Consider the following 18,077-nt stretch of genomic DNA (forward strand, 5'->3'; position numbering starts at 1 on the left):
TGTGTCGTACTTGTAAAGGCACATGTTCTAGCAGCACTCGTAGAGTATCCCGTATGAAATCATGAGAACGTGCTCCACTGAGCGTAGGTGGAAGAACATGGGGCCCAATCAAGACATCACCAACAATGCCTGCCCAAACGTTCACAGAAAATCTGTGTTGATGACGTGATTGCACAGTTGCGTGCGGATTCTCGTCAGCCCACACATGTTGATTGTGAAAATTTACAATTTGATCACGTTGGAATGAAGCCTCATCCATAAATGAGGATTGACATATTGTCGGATGAACCATTCGCAGAAGTGTAGCCGTGGAGGCCAATCAGCTGCTTATAGTGCCTGCACACGCTGTACATGGTAAGGAAACTACTGGTTCTCCCGTAGCACTCTCCATACAGTGACGTGGTCAACATTGCCTTGTACAGCAGCAACTTCTCTGACGCTGACATGAGGGTTATCGTCAACTGCACGAAGAATTGCCTCGTCCATTGCAGGTGTCCTCGTCGTTCTAGGTCTGGAATGTTCCGTGCTCCCTAATACGCCGATCAATTGCTTCGAACGTCTTCCTGTCGGGACCCCTTCGTTCTGGAAATCTGTCTCGATACAAACGTACCGCGCCACAGCTGTTGCCCCGTGCTAATCCATACATCAAATGGGCATCTGCCAACTCCGCATTTGTAAACATTGGACTGACTGCAAAACCACGTTCGTGATGAACACTAACCTGTTGATGCTACGTACTGATGTGCTTGATGCTAGTACTGTAGAGCAATGAGTCGCATGTCAACACAAGCACCGAAGTCAACATTACCTTCCTTCAATTGGGCCAACTGGCGGTGATCGAGGAAGTACAGTACATACTGACGAAATTAAAATGAGCTCTAACATGGAAATTAAGCGTTTCCGGACACATATCCACATAACATCTTTTCTTTATTTGTGTGTGAGGAATGTTTCCTGAAAGTTTGGCCGTACCTTTTTGTAACACCCTGTAGAGTTTGGCGCTGTACGCCGCGCGGTCTGCTGGCGCCTTGCAACGGTTCGCGCGGTTCCCTCCCGTCGGAGGTTCGAGCCCTTCCCACGACATGGGTGTTTGCGTGTTGTCCTTAGCGTAAGTTAATTTAAGTTACAGTAAGTAGTGTGTGAGCCTAGGGACCGATGACCTCAGCAGTTTGATCCCACAGGAAATTAGGAAAAATTTCCAAATTTGGGCGCTGTACACCTCGTGTAAGGGATTCACAGGATCAAATGCAAGGTCGGCAGAAGGGCGCTGTGGCGAAATGAGCTGTTCCCACGGCAACGGCGACCATATCAAGACGCTTTTGTATGTCAGAGGTTTGTTGCATTTCCTTCTGCGTTTTGGTGATTCCATATTTTCACTCTTGTGAAGGTATTTGCATAAAAACAAAGCCAATTGGGGTAACAGACTGAATAAGTGTAAACTTCATGGCTATTCTGTAGTGAGCTATCGAGGACTGCTGTTCCCTTATACCAAAATGGCCTGAGAATATTCCAGAACAGCAGCAGAAATTCTGTTTGTTTAATTCTGGTACGTAACTCTTCCTGTTACAGAGTTGGGCTGACGACAAATGTTCAGATTAAATTCCTATAACACACGAGATACCATCTGTAGGAATAACTATCTCGGCTTCTTATTTACGCGACAGTAAAGATTTGGAATATCTTACGTGCACCAGTGTTATTCACAGTGGGACTTTATGAAGTTTATGACACGCATGTTCTAAGTAATTACTACAATTAATAGTCATCTCGCTGTGATGGCCGCAATGGGTGCTAAGCAGATATCCCCAAGCTGCTTTTTTCTGTTCATATAAGCGACTTAGCCGTATTACCTCTTTAATATCTGTCAATAACATACTAAGGGTATTAGTGGTGCAAAATAAAAGAACATGACACAGTGTTTGAGCAAAAATAAGTGATTATTCTCACTTAAAAAAAACTTACATTGACATTAATATATGCGTCCTAACAGATTGCGGCGAGGAAGAGGAAAGATGAAGAAGAGGACGCCAAGTGAAATATGTCAGACAAAAGACTGATATTGCTTTATTAAGATCACTTAATTACTAATTCCACTTCTTCAAACTTTAAACATTATGATTTTGTTTCTTCTGTATGGTCCTTTCATCACAAATAGCACATTTCAGACTATATTATTTGCTATTTAAAAGAGTAGGTCTACTAAAACAAAAAAGAGAAATATGCTCATATTTCCTTATAGATTTACCCTGAATATTACAGATTTCGAGCTTATATATGATAGAAATGACTGCGTTAACGAGAATATTGAAGTGTGGTGCAAAGTTCAGATGCTTCAGTATTTATTTTCGAGGCGACGCACTAAGGAAAATAAATGAATAAAGGCCATATATACACACATCAAATAAAGTTTGGCATCACTCTGGTTCCCAGAACTCCTGAAGATAGACGTTGACTGTGGTTATTGTATCACAGACACAGTCCCTTTGTTCAGAGATGTCACTAAACCAGCCCAAAGATGTAAACAACCGTGGAAGAGCAGCGCGTATTAAACGGGGTTGGTCCGACAGCCAATCAGTTGCAGTCATTCCACCAGGAAGGAGGTACGCGGCTCGTGTTGTCTGTAGTTCAACCATTTTTAGACGGTCAGTACCGCGTCCGCATTGTTAATTTGTCAGGAAGAGCTCTCAACAAGTGTCCAGGCGTCTCGGAGTGAACCATAGCGACGTTTTCGGACATGGAGGAGATACAGAGAGAAACGAACCGTCGATGACATGCCTCGCCCAGGCCGCCCAAGAGCTTCTACTGCAGTGGATGACCGCTACCGACGGATTATGGCTCGGAGGAACGCTGACAGCAACGCCACCATGTTGAATAAAGCTTTTCGTGCAGCCACAGGACGTCGTGTTACGACTCGAACTGTGCACAATATGCTGCATGATACGCAACTTCACTCCCGACGTCCGTGGCGAGGCCAATCTGTGCAAACACGACACCGTGTAGCGCGATACAGATGGGCACAACAATATGCCGAATGAACCTCTCAGGATTGGCATCCCGTTCTCTTCACCGATGTGTGTCGTATATGCCTTCAACCAGACGTGTTTGGAGACAACCTAGTCAGGTTGAACGCCTTAGACATAAGGTCCAGCGAGTGCTGACGTTTTGGGGTGGCATTATGTGGGGCCGAAGTACGCCGCTGGTGGTCATGGAAGGCGCCGTAACGGTTGTATGATACGTGAATGCCATCCTCCGCCCGATAGTACAACCATATTGTCAGCATATTGGCGAGGCATTCGTCTTCATGGACGACAATTCGTGCCCCCATCGTGCATATCTTGTGAATGACTTTGTTCAGGATAACGACATCGCTCGACTAAAGTGGCCAGCATGTTCTGCAGACATGAACCCTATCGGACATAACTGAGATATATTGAAAAGGGCTGTTTACGGACGACGTGACCTATCAGTCACTCTGAGGGATCATCGCCGCTGAGGAATCGGACAATCTGGACCAACAGTCCAGTCTTGTGGATAGTATGCCACGACGAGTACACACATGCAACAATGCAAGATGATGTGCTACTGGGTATTAGAGGTAGCGGTGTGTACAGCAGTCTGGACCATCATCTCTGAAGATCTCGTTGTATGGTGACACGATATGCAATGTGCGGTTTTCATAAGCAATAAAAAGGGCGGAGACGATGATTATGTTGATCTCTCTTCCCATTTTCTGTACAGATTCCGAAACTCTCGGAACCAAGGTGATGCTAAACGTTTTTTGATGTGTGTATTTAAACAATGGATTATTTTTGACGCACCAAAAGGATTCCGAAACTTCAGAACGGATATTCAGACGTCTAGTTTTATTAGGTCTTGGTACTTCTTGCTACCTCTACTCGCGGGGATATTCTTCCAACTCACATCGAGTGCAGTAAAGACGGCGCCAAAATGCTGAGTGGTGGTGGTGGTGGGGGGGGATGGAGGGGGGAGGAGGAGGAGGGGAGGGGGCGCTGCTGCCTGCCTGTACACCCCTCACGCAGTGTGTGGGGGTGGAGATTCCCACCACCAATCTACAACTGCGTACAGTGGGCTTGCAAATGTTGTGCCTATAGAGCTGTGCGCTGAGTCTGCTCCCCTCCGTACCAAATCCGGTGACGTCAATGGCAGAGGATGACACGGCGTTCGATCGGTTACGATTGATCTGTCAGGACATTCGGACAGAGTTAAAGTTTCAGCTCCTGGTAGCAAGACTCGCATTGACCGGTATTTGTTCCGTTGGAGGGGGGGGGGGGGGAGGGAGGGTTTGGGTAGGGACAGGAGGAGTGTTTCACCAACAAGTTTACTGAACCAAACGCCATTGTCCGAATAACCATAAAAAGCATTTTCTGAAATTGCCATACTTGAAATTAAAGCACTTCCTGGTAGAGGTCAGTTAAAGTGATTAGCGGCCGAATCAGCTCTCCGGCTTTGTAAGTCATCAGTTATGTGTTAAGTAATAGAAGGTGGAAGGGGGGGGGGGGGGGGAGGAAAGGAACTAAAATATCAGCTACATGACTATTTTGTGTGGAATCAGCGTGTCGAGTGAAAATGACTGTCGGACCGGGTCTCTGCTTGCTGGGCAGCTGAGTTAACCTCTGAGCCACCCGGATACAGAGCTTATCGCGAAGCTGCGGATTCTCTCGGTACGCTCTCCGATTAGAGTCTGTCTAGGGAGAGAGTGGCCAACTGGACGATACGGCGGCCATTTTTCTGGCAAACTGCGGGCGGCACTTTTGAATGGCCAGTAGTGGAGTAGTGGCTTACACACTCACCGAATCAAAAGCACAAGACAATAGGGCGAAAAAAGATAATTTTCACACAGCCAATTTACAGGTCTGTTTTCAAATTTACCTATGTCTATTGCAGATTGTTTTATATGTAGTAAAAAGCAAAAACGACTTACTTCGCATAGATAACAGCACTTGGTTGGTTTCCACAAGGCTCCTGTTTGATTTATGTCAGACCTGTTGACTGCAACTGCCCACTGCTTTCGTCTTTCTTCATTGCGTGGAAATGCTAAAATGCGAAACCCAGCTTCGCCTCTATTGCAACAACGAAATGCAGCACAACATGGCATCGTTTACGAACGTCTGCAGAACGAATTACAGATGTCAAAAACAATACTGTACAATTACTAACGTGTTTACTTCAAACATGTAGGCCTGCCGACTTCATCACAAAACGCTTCATTATTTCAACTCGTATTTAAGACCGCAAACGCTAATTACGTACTAAAAACAATATACAACTGAATCTAACATGCATGAACAACGCATAATAACTCTCTCAATAATTCAAATACCTTTTAATGGTTTCCAAAAGTCCTCTGAACTTCAACTCAAAAGCACGGCGAACATAGGAAGCGCGAGAGACGCTTGGCGCCATTTTTCTGCCAGAGCTAATCAACCGATCACGGGCAACTTGAACTATGGCCGCTCTCTCCGTATACAGGCTCTGTATCTCCGACCGACGCACCCTCCCACCGAGCCTCACTTAGGTGCAGCTCCCATCCACGCTCTGCATGGTTGCTACCTTAAGATTCCCGCTGGAGGTGGAACGTAAATGTGCGCCCGCACTGACGATTGTGGATTAATTTGGTTGGCTTCGATGAGAAATTAATCGACAACCTTCTCTGTGGATGCACATTTACGTTCAGCCTTCGGCGGGAATGTATAATTTGCGAGCATGGTGGATACAGAGGGGTGGGGGGGGGGGGGGGGTGCTTGTAGGAGTCGCAGTCCAGTACACATTTTGACTCGTCGCCGATGATTCTGCAGAAAGTAGTGATGCAGCTGATACACAATTAGTTTCTTCTTTTCCTTTGCTTTCCTTTCTTCCCTGTCCACTTTCGGATACATACACTACTGGCCATTAAAATTGCTACACCACGAAGGTGACCTGCTACAGACGCGAAATTTAACCGACAGGAAGAAGATGCTGTGATTCGGAAATGATTAGCTTTTCAGGGCATTCACACAAGGTTGGCGCCGGCGGCGACACCTACAACGTGCTGACATGAGGAAAGTTTCAAACAGATTTCTCATACACAAACGGCAGTTAACCGGCATTGCCTGGTGAAACGTTGTTGTGAAGCCTCGTGTAAGGAAGAGAAATGCGTACCATCACGTTTCCGACTTTGATAAAGGTCGGATTATAGCCTATCGCGATCTCGGTTTGTCGTATCGTTACATTGCTGCTCGCGTTGGTCGAGATCCAATGACTGGTAGCAGAATATTGAATCGGTGGGTTCAGGAGGGTAATACGGAACGGCGTGCTGGATCCCAACGGCCTCGTATCACTAGCAGTCGAGATGACAGTCATCTTATCCGTATGGCTGTAACGGATCGTGCAGCCACGTCTCGATCCCTGAGTCAACAGATGGGGACGTTTGCAAGACAACAACCATGTGCACGAACAGTTCGAGGACGTTTGCAGCAGCATGGACTAGCAGCTCGGAGACCATGGCTGTGGTTACCCTTGACGCTGCATCGCAGGCAGGAGCGCCTGCGATAGTGCTCTCAACGACGAACCTGGGTACACGAATGACAAAACGTCATTTTTTCGGATGAATCCAGGTTCAGTTTACAGCATCATTATGGTCGCACCCGTGTTTGGCGACATCGCGGTGAATGCACATTGGAAGCGTGTATTCGACATCGCTATACTGGCGTATCACCCGGCGTGATGGTATGGGGTGCCATTGGTTACACGTCTCGGTCACCTCTTGTTCGCACCGACGACACTTTGAACAGTGGACGTTATATTTCAGATGTTTTACGACCCGTGGCTCTACCCTTCATTGGATCCTTGCGACACCCTACATTTCAGCAGGATAATGCACGACCGCATGTTCCAGGTCCTGTACGGGCCTTTCTGGATATAGAAAATGTTTCGACTGCTGCTCTGGCCAGCACATTAGCCAGATCTCTCAGCAATTGAAAACGTCTGGTCAGTGGTGGCCGAGCAACTGGCTCGTCACAATACGCCAGTCACTACTCTTAATGAACTGTGGTATCGTGTTGAAGCTGCATGGGCAGCTGTACCTGTACACGCCATCCAAGCTCTGTTTAACGTGATGCCCAGTCGTATCAAGGCCTTTATTACGGCCGGAGGTGGTTGTTCTGGGTACTGATTTCTCAGGATCTATGCACCCTGATTGCGTGAAAATATAATCACATGAAAGTTCTGGTATAATATATTTGTCCAATGAATACCCGTTTACCATCTGCATTTCTTCTTGGTGTAGCAATTTTAATGGCCAGTAGTGTAGTATGTATCATAGCTGCGGCTACGCATGGTACAGCAGCAAGAAAACACGCGTTAGCATTCACGGCGCCTCGCTTACTATATGGCGCCAGGGCGCCCCGAAGTTCATTCCGTAGGCCTCTCACCCCGAGAAGGAGGGGTAGCGGCCCCACAGCTCGAGCAGCAGCAGCAGCAGCAGCAGCAGCAGCAGTAGTAGTAGTAGTAGTAGTAGAGTGTAGGAGGAAGAGCGGCAGAGCCCGGGGGAGCCGTAGAGTACAGTAGCAGACACGCTCCGCTGCAGGCGTCCAGGGGCCGCGCAGGAGAGGTGCAGCCACGGTCTGCCTCTGCCACTGCTCGGGGGACGTCCGAGCCTCCCACTGTACACGATTGCTGCAGAACTCGAGAACAAAGTACTGGGGTTGCATAAAAATGTGGAAACACAAGAAGTGAATGTTTGACCATAAATGCAGATGCCTCCCACGTCCCTGGGTTGCGGTGATGTATTTGACCAACAGTGGCCTCTGTGCAGTGTCCTCAAAACGCTGCAAGCGTCAGTCGCGGTCAGAACAGTGTTTTGTTCAGTTTTGAGTGCAGTTTGTAACCTCGCCCTCACTTATCGACCTTAGTGACAGTAAAAATTAAACCGCGTGTACCTAATGGAAATTTGGGAAAAGCAATCGTCACCGAAGTTAACCTGTCGCTAAAGGAGGGGGGAAGGGTTGCATCTAAATGAAAGGAAAAATGCAAATGAAACTGGTGGAAATTAATTTTGAAAATGGGTAAAGTTAATAATGAAGGTAAATGTGCGATCGTTACGTTAACAATTGACTGGCGTTAGTTAGATATTTGAGACTGGGGAAAATTACGGTCGCCAGTTCTATGGACAAAATCCTAAACACTTTGGTTCTCCACACGACCTATCAATGTAGTCGTTCGATAGCATAGTTTTCCCTATTCAAGACCCAGCGTAAAAATACAAATAGTGTTTACAAAACAAAACAATTATACACCGACATATATGCATAAATAAATACAAATAGTAAAACAATTACAATATATAAAGACACAGAAATGTCATATCTTCAGGTAACAAAAGAAGGAAAATAATTTATAGTACAATAGATGGAAATAAGAAGATATGCATTTCCGGCGTTACAAATACATCGGAGCTCAGTGCATTCGTAAAACGACTAATTGTAGGTGCTCGTATCATGCGTGCTTCCGTAACCGTGGTAGCTGAATTGTATCAGTGTTTCAAGAGGCACCGTGTCGAGGTTTTATACCGTACACAGGGGAAGCAGAAAAATACCATCAGCTAAATCACATCACACAACAGGAAAGGGAATGGTAAACGTGCTGAGGAAATAGCAGGAAAGTTAAAGGGGGAAGGCACTGTCATCAGTGATAAAATACCAACAACCACTGGTATTTTATCACTCAAGGCAGTGCCATCCCCCTTTATGAACAGAAGTTCACAAAATACCCTTTTGACGTCTTGGATATTCGGGAATCCAGCCGGATGTTCGCGTCGTTCTCGCACGATATTTCAACAGCGTGCCTCGCTGTCTTCTTCAGGTGCTACCTGAGACTGGTCCTTGGGTCGATTGAGTCCAGTATTTATGCCTGGGAGGAGCTGGGCGTTTCCTAATCGGTCCGCGCCGAGTCGAGTGTTCCATCTGTGGTCCGCGCCCGCCATATGCGTCTACATTGTCCGTCTCTGGTCGCCAGTGTTCCCTCCGCCGTCCGCGCCCGGCCTGGCCGTCTTCTGAAGTCGAGTACATCATCTGGGGTGTGTCAGATCTGGTCTCTAATGTTCGACACCTTGTCTCGCGGCTGTTCTCTCGGTCTCCACTTCTATTTCTTGTAGAATCCCGGAGTGTCCTACGTTGAGTTTTCACAAGCTCAAGCGCTGGATTCCACGCAGTGCTGATTTGGTATCCTGAGTCACGGTTGATTAGATTGTCTGTGACCTTAATCTCAATGGCTTCTTTAATGACACTGTCCCAAAATCTTGAGGTCTCTGTGCGAGAACGACGCGAACATCCGGCTGGATTCCCGAATATCCAAGATGTCAACAGATCGACGGGAAAGCATGAAGAATTACAAAATACCCTTTTCTTAGGGTGGGGAGGACAGAAGTTTTAAGAGCGGTTAGGATTGAGACAAACCCTCAGTCTGAGAAAGAAACCAAAAAAACATAATCCTAGCTTATTACATCAGCATAAACATGCGTTGGTTAATTGTTTTCAACAATAATCAGAAATTTCAACTCTACCCAATTTTAACACAGTCAGTGTGAAGTGTCAGCTATCTTTATTGCATCAAAATATTCGAGGACTAAGAAATAAAATTAATGAATTAATTATCTGCATGGTTTCGAAATGTGGTGTTACAGAAGAATGCTGAAGATTAGATGGGTAGATCACATAACTAATGAGGAGGTATTGAATAGAATTGGGGAGAAGTTTGTGGCACAACTTGACCAGAAGAAGGGATCGGTTGGTAGGACATGTTCTGAGGCATCAAGGGATCACCAACTTAGTATTGGAGGGTAGCGTGGAGGGTAAAAATCGTAGAGGGAGACCAAGAGATCAATACACTAAGCAGATTCAGAAGGATGTAGGCTGCACTAGGTACTGGGAGCTGAAGAAGCTTGCACATGATAGAGTAGCATGGAGAGCTGCATCAAACCAGTCTCAGGACTGAAGACCACTAAAACAACAGCTGAATTAGAGCCCTTAAACCCTGCTGACATTATCAGCCTCTTTGAACATCATGCGAACGCTAGTACAGAACTTTTAAGTTTTACAGGTTTTAGGCCTGAGTAACCTGTGAGCGCTGACAAACTGTTCCCCCCCGCTGCCCGCAGCGCTGCGGTGTGCTGCGGGTTGCCTGCCCGCTGTCGGTAGGCAGTCAGTGTGCACGCCGTGGCAGTTAGCTACACGTAGAACGCTGCTGAAGCCAAGTTTAGGTGGGCCTCCACGCGAGCAATAAATCGTTGGCAGTGTCGCCAGCCACCAGTCGTAACAGCAATGATATATATTAGACTTGAAAATAACAATGGATTTCCGTTAGGCTGAAATAAAATGACCTTCAGTTTTATTGCAACATGGTCGATTTCGCGGTTTGCAGTCTTCGTATTTAGATGTTCCTATTCCTATTAGAGAAATATGGTAAGCCTGTGCATAAGAATGCAACTGCATTGCTTATTTGTTATGCTGTAGCTACTTCCTTCGCTTCGTCCGGCATTGAGATTAATCTTTGTCTTTGATGTACAAATCAAAATCAACATAAAATTACCAGCTCATGTAATGATAGTCAAGAAATATTTATACAATGATATTGTCGAATTTACGTCTGTTAAGCAGAATGTGACAGAGCTGGTAATTAGTTTCTACCTTAAATTAATAAACTTTTAGACTGATTTGTGTGTGTGTGTGTGTGTGTGTGTGTGTGTGTGTGTGTGTAATCCTCCACCGTCGTTGCGCGTTTTTGCGCCGGAAACAAAGTCAAAACCTTACAATTAAACAGGCTGACATTTTATTCTAAAAAGGGCGGAAATCTTATAGTCGTAAGAAATCAAATTCTTAAAATATCATGGTAGGTTCCTACTGTTTAAGTGGTGCAGAAACCTGTTAAGTAACCCTAAGCTATACGCAGCAGGGACTTGATTTACAACACGCTATTACGTCACAAAGGCTGTATTCCATCTGTGACAGGTGCGAACTGATACTGTTCCATGGTCAGAGGCTAAATATGAATGTGTTGGTCACCTGTGACGGCGTAAGCCGATTAATAACGGTTATTAGAATTAACCGGCGAAGTTACGTTTAATTCACGAGATATTACAATGTTGAGACCCAAATCGTTAAAGATAGGTGAAACAGGAGGGTAAAGATGAATTTGCCTAAGATTGCAGTTAAAAAATTTCCAGTTTTGTAGTAACATGGTCTGTTTCGCGACTTTTATCCTCATCTTCTAATGTTGCGCGTCATTCGTTGTGTGTCACAATAAGGGACTGTGATCTACCCGTGTCCGCTTTTTTTTCTCCTGTGAAATGAATCTCTCTCTCTCTCTCTCTCTCTCTCTCTCTCTCTCTCTCTCTCTCTCTTTTTACTCACACACACACACACACACACACACACGAACAATAATTCTAGGACTGTACTATCTGCCTGAAAATAGGGAGTTGCCACCCAAGCGAGTCAGCTTTCTTTTATGGATAAGGTGCTGTCTGAATATTCATGATTCGGCATTATGCATGCGCTGTTCCATTCGATTCCAATTTTGTCCGCTTTCAGGGACTCTCGCTTCGGCTATTTGTTAAAATCTGAAAGTAAAAAAAATAAAAACGAAAGTAAAGACCGATAGAGCGGACTGGGAGTTTAGCCAACAGGCGCTGCGTCGCACCTTTCTCGGCTCTATAAGCTCCTGAATTCTGTTGCAATTTTAGCGGCGCCGCTATATGGGCAGTACCTGATGAAAGCTGTTTAGCGTATGTATGTGTGCGTGTGAGCTTCTAGCATGTTCAGGGTGGACCAGTTCAGTAAAACGCGAAAAACGCTTCACTAAGGGCCATAACTCGGGCCTCCGAAACTGCTTGGCTGAACACGATACGAACTACAAACATTAAATTGTTCCTACGGATTCTGCAGCAATTTTATTTGTTAATTGACGGCTACAACTGCAAAAGAAAATAACCATCGCGCACACACACACACACATCAGTAAGACAAGTTTCCACTTTCTGAATTGCGCAATTCGTTTTAAAAGCAACTTTTATTTGAAGAGATACTAGTACAATTAAAGATTGAAAAATGGAAGAGGTTACCCAGTGAGAGAGTTTTCACACGAAATAAAAGGTTGGAAATTTTGTCCTCAGTTAATATATTCTGAAACTTAGGTGAACAAGTATCACTGCGAAGCCCGTGCTAGTCTTAACACAGTCACTCACAATCCCTTTCACTCACGTTAGCAAGTTTATGGTGTTGCATTTCCCGAAATCGTAATAGCTACGAAAATACTGATTGTTTTCGATTGAGAATGCTCGCCAAATATTAAGTCTGTCGGTAGCAAATGCAGTCACAGTTTTTAACCACCGACCTGCTCAATACGCCACGCGGAATATATGTCTTGTCACAAAATTCACTTAAAAATTCCGAAATTTCTACACACCCATCGGAGTTATTATGCCGTCACTTTACCACACTTTTGATGTATGAAAACACTGCTAGATCGGGCAACTTATCGTTTCCATCGGCACTACTACTACACACGTCCGAACTGTTACATGGCTAGCCTCCGACTCTTCTCTAGAATACTCGAGGTCTCCTCTACCAGCAGAGAAAGGCGCGCGAAGAATATTGCTTTACCATTGGTCAGTTTAGTCAACAGCCAATAGCAAAACAACACTCTGCCGCGTCAGTCCGCGCCTTTAATCAATAACCAATCGCAAAATAGTAAACCTAACGACTGCACTTTTCACCGACGTAATTATCTAATATGCTGAAGTTTTGTTTATGTAACTTTCCCTTTACCATAAACTTACTTTACAAATCTATTCTACAAAAATCCCCTTTGTCCATATCCATACTTCTTCGAAATATAGCCACACTAAATCTCACTACATAACTCGTTAAACAGTTATCTTCATATTAACCTTAAACCACACTCACGCATCGTTCATACTGCTAAAACACATTTATAACATTTTACATACACAAAAAGATATAATAACACTATATGAAAATACTAGAACAGTTTATGAAAAACATTCTATTACTTTAGTGCACTCTAGTGGCCCCAATCGAAACTAAGCCACAGTTCCCCTAGAGAGCATGTATACAGAGAGAGTGGCCACAGGTGAAGTTTCCCGTGATTTGTTGATTAGATTTGGAAGAGAAAAATGGCGCCAAACGTCTCTCGCGCTTCCTATGTTCGCCCTGCTTTTGAGTTGAAGTTCAGAGGACTTTTGGAAACGATTAAAAGATATTGGAATTATTGAGAGACTTGTTATGCGTTGTGCATGTATGTTAGATTTAGTTGTATATCGGTTTTAGTACGTAATTAGCGTTTGCGATCTTAAATACGAGTTGAAATAATGAAGCGTTTAATGATGAAGTCGGTAGGCCTACATGATAGAAGTAAACACGTTAATAATTGTACAGTATTATTTTTGACATCTGTAATTCGTTCTCCAGACGTTCGTAAACGATGCCAGGAAGGAATGAGTAAGGCCGGCCGCGGTGGCCGGGCTGTTCTAGGCGCTTTAGTCCGGAACCGCGCGACTGCTACGGTCGCAGGTTCGAATCCTGCCTCGGGCATGGATGTGTGTGATGTCCTTAGGTTAGTTAGGTTTTAGTTGTTCTAAGTTCTAGTCGACTGATGACCTCAGATGTTAAGTCCCATAGTGCTCAGAGCCATTTTTTGAACGAATGAGTAACTCTTGTAATAAAGTCCAGGTACAACTTTCTTAATGGTATGTATTATCCGAAATATTTATTTAGTTACGCTTATAAAAATATTTGGTTCTTCACTTTGCTGAGAGAACTCTGATTTTAAGGTGTCAGTTTTTAAAAATATTTTTAGTCACGCAAAACAGGTAGGCCTATTACAATTTGCTGCATTTTTAAGCTCTTATTTCTTTAACAGTTCGTGCATACTGGTCGCATCATAAGCTTTTCTGAAGCCAATATCTGACAGTCCTTGCTGGAAACGGTGACGCAGGCAAGTTGTAAGCACGTTTTCCGCAGTTGTCGTGGTTGCTGAAATATTATTCGTAGTAAATAATTGGAGTTACTCTTGAAGACAGTTTTTAATAGGCCTGCTTACTGTGGGGTAGAAGGGATACGGTAGTTTTCTTGTTATGTTTGGTCGTTATTACAGTAGCCTACATTTAACAATACCTGACTTTTGTAATCTTTTTCGTTTGTTATCTACAGGAGGTATTCAGTAAACAGTTGTTTACTTGTAACATGCAAAAAGTTTGAAGACGTGACAATAAGTATTAAATAGGTCTCACCCTTGTTGCATGTCACAAGTAAAGAACTGCTTACGACGTTCATTCATCTGACGTAATACAGGTACGTCAAATCTTTAATTTTTACAGCCACTGTATCAGATTTTCCTGTGCTGTATGTAGTAGGCTGTTAGGAGTATATTATAGCTGTAAAGAAAGACATTTAACGAATGATTTCGCCATATTGTCTTGTGCGTTTCGTTCGGTGTGTGTGTACTCCACCACTCCACTGCTGGCCATTCAAAAGTCCCGTCCGCAGTTTGGCAGAAAAATGGCCGCCGTATCGTCCAGTTGGCCACTCTCTCCCTATACAGGCTCTCTAAGTTCCCCTATCCAATACTGTCCTCTATCGGCTGATACATAAACTACGTGCGCATCCAGTCTCGCATCACCATCTGTCACTATCCAGCTCGGCAGGCCATGAATGCACCACTTTAGTGCGGATCCACGATTACGTTCGAACTCGAAGTGGCGAGGATGGAGGACGTGGGCCGGAACTGTGGGTAGCTGGCGTAGGATGGGAGTCCGCGTAGAGCGGGCAGCGTGCCTGTATAGGCCGCGCAGCTACGGTAAACACTGTGTCTGGGCGCCGCAGTACTTAACGGAACTGCGTAGTAAGCAGGAGATCCCGGGTTCTACTCTCGGTACGGGACATATTTTGACACTTCGCCGCTGATTCCGCATGAAATTCCGATACAGCTGACATCAGTAGTTACTTCCCTTTCCTTTCTCTCCCACTCCAACTTTAATTTAGATCAGAAGATGTTAAAGGTCTACTAAACATCGACTTCAGTGGACATTACTGATCTGGTGATGATCAGAATGAGTTCAGGATATTCACACTTGTAGCTAACAGCAGCACATAGGTTCAGTGCTACCAGTTTCTGTTTCGGTAAGTTTGTCTGCTTTCTTATACATTGTAGTTTTATCTTTGCACCTGCCAGTATAATGGAAGCCTATTATTCCAGCCCGTGTCCTGTATGCTACAAAATATCCAGTACGCAATGGCACTATCACTCAACCACCTAGCGGACTCTGTTACCCCAGCTGCAACAACAGGAACTAATGTGTGTAATGTACACACTGCACTATTCCAGAACTGTGAAAACGGTTTTCAGAAACAACACTAAGAGATGCATGCTTTATCCATAGACAATAACAGAAGAATGTGCTCTCCTCCGTTTTATGGTTTCTGTAGGTCGTTCTTAATAACAATGAGCCTGAAGTAGAAAAGATCTGTTTCACACCAGTGAAGGTGAACAAAACACACTTAGCTGCCAGGGTATGCATTTTGGAGCCCACGTTTAGTGCACATTTCTGTCCTGCTTTGGTCCATACTACCACCTTTTAAAATATAGAACACTTTTTCTTTATAGCCTGTTTACGTCTGTGCAATGGAGGTAAAAGTAAACATAAATTCTCGGTGCAGTTCAGTAGAGCACAGACTCGCTCCAAGCGTGGACGGGGAAGTGCGGTTTTATGTACATTGTTCAGTCGTGTAATGGGACATCCTCCTCCCTCAACAGTAGTCGTCGATACAACCGTTGTTTTTCGAATTTTGGACGGGTCAATATTATTTCAGCAGCTTTTCTGAAAACTTTCATATAATTTTATACACAGTATGTTACTTTTCAAGCTAAAATGTATGAAAAGGAATTACTTCGTTTTGGATGTTGTTATCGATAAGTACTAGTTCTGAATATACAATTACAATTATATTTTTAGAAACATTCGAAATTACGTATCATTTGGCACACTAAAAATTGCTATTATTAATTAAGCAATCTATTGCTGTTTATTATGTTTATTTCTGGATTCATTTCTGAAATAATAATCGAAACTAATATAAATTCATTTGTCAAGAAAAATTGTAAGCCCTTTCGAGGCCAGGCTCAGATTCATTGGGAGAGTGCTTAGAAAATATAGTCAATCAACAAAACAGGTGGCTTACAAAACACTCGCTCGACCTATACTTGAGTATTGCTCATCAGCGTGGGATCCGTACCAGGTCGGGTTGACGGAGGAGATCCAAAGAAGAGCGGCGCGTTTCGTCACGGGGTATTTTTTAAGCGTGATAGGGTTTCGGAGATGTTTAGATAACTCAAGTAGCAGACCCTGCTAGAGAGGCGCTCTGCATCGTGATGTAGCTTGCTGTCCAGGTTTCGAGAGGGTGTGTTTCTGGATGAGATATCGAATATATTGCTTCCCCCTACTTATGCCTCTCGAGGAGATCACGAATGTAAAATTAGAGAGATTCCAGCGCTCACGGAGGCTTTCCGGCAGTCGTTCTTCCCGCGAACCATACGCGACTGGAACAGGAAAGGGAGGTAATGACAGTGGCACGTAAAGTGCCCTCCGCCACACACCGCTGGGTGTGTTTCGGAGTATAGATGTAGATTATTTCCGCTGAAAGAGACTATAGTAAACATGCCTCTGATGTGATCGGACGTATTTTTGTATTTTGTACGAACAATGTAATTTCGTCTTTGTTAATGTGAAAAATCAAAAGACTGTTTGATATACTAAAATGCGTCAGAATATATTAACGTAACAACAAAAATTCAGCAACAACAATGTTCTACTTTATTTACATCAGTTCAGTCATGACGACCTAAAATGTGAGAATTTCATCTTCAAGAATCGGACCCACTAAACAAGAAGAGCTGGAGCCAACTCTACGTGAAAAGATAACTAAACTTGAAAGATTATTGTAATCTTCGCGTCTCTCAAATCTTCGTAAGAGACTAGTGTGGACAAAAGCTGCACCTAGGAAGGAGGGGAATAATACAGTCTGGAGATATCCTCGAAGGGTCAGTTTGAAGCTTATTAGACCGTGCGCGGGTTGTCGTTTTACGGCCGGAAGAGGTTTTAGCACGGGCCGTTGCCTTCCAACTTTGAGTAGCCCATTCCAAAGCGTCATTTTATGGCTGAACCGCTACAACGTAATTTGAGGGCTGTGCAGTATCGGGATAGGATCATCCAAACTACACTCCCCAACGAAGTAAGTGACACATCCTGAACATAAGTTCATCCTTAGAATTCCAATTCAGTGAGACAGGGTGGCCTCCAGATCGCGTCAGTGTTGTTCCTGTGTAGTGTTCTTAACAGCCATTCTCGGGTATGTAAGTGGCGTAAAGACAGTCAGATGTTCAGTAATCACTCTGAATGACGCATTAGTTGCCGCATACTAGTGTGGGATAGCAGAGCTTGAAAGGGGTCTTATTGTGGCCCTCCATTTGGCCCGATGGTCGAATCGTGCAATATTCATACTTTTATGGCATTCGCATGTGACAGTCGCTCGATGTTGGACTTGCCAAAGTAAGGGCAGGTATATTCGTCATAAGGGTTCCAATCAGTCACGTTTCACCTCCATAACAGAGGATGTCATATTGTGAACCTTGACACCTGTGCCTGCTATCCGAGATCAAGTAACAGACTCTTTGCAACAATCTGGGTGTCATTCCCGCACCAATGGTCCGAACGTAACAGCAGCCAGACGAGGGAGTTGCCGCCCCCATGTGGAGGCTGTCGCCGACACCGCAACACGAACGGCTGTGTCTGGATTAGTGCCATGACCGGGAATCATGGACTGCTGATGAATGGTGTCGGACTTTCATTGTCGTCGTTCCATTAATGCAGCTCGTGGTTGTTCGTATTCCCAACTGCGAATGGAATGTCTGGATGACTGTCGTCGGCGAATTTGATTGGATTGGATTGGGTTGTTTGGGAGAAGAGACCAAACAGCGAGGTCATCGGTCTCATCGGATAAGGGAAT

This window comes from Schistocerca gregaria, chromosome 8 (genome assembly GCF_023897955.1).
Source record: "Schistocerca gregaria isolate iqSchGreg1 chromosome 8, iqSchGreg1.2, whole genome shotgun sequence".
Taxonomy (NCBI): domain Eukaryota; kingdom Metazoa; phylum Arthropoda; class Insecta; order Orthoptera; family Acrididae; genus Schistocerca; species Schistocerca gregaria.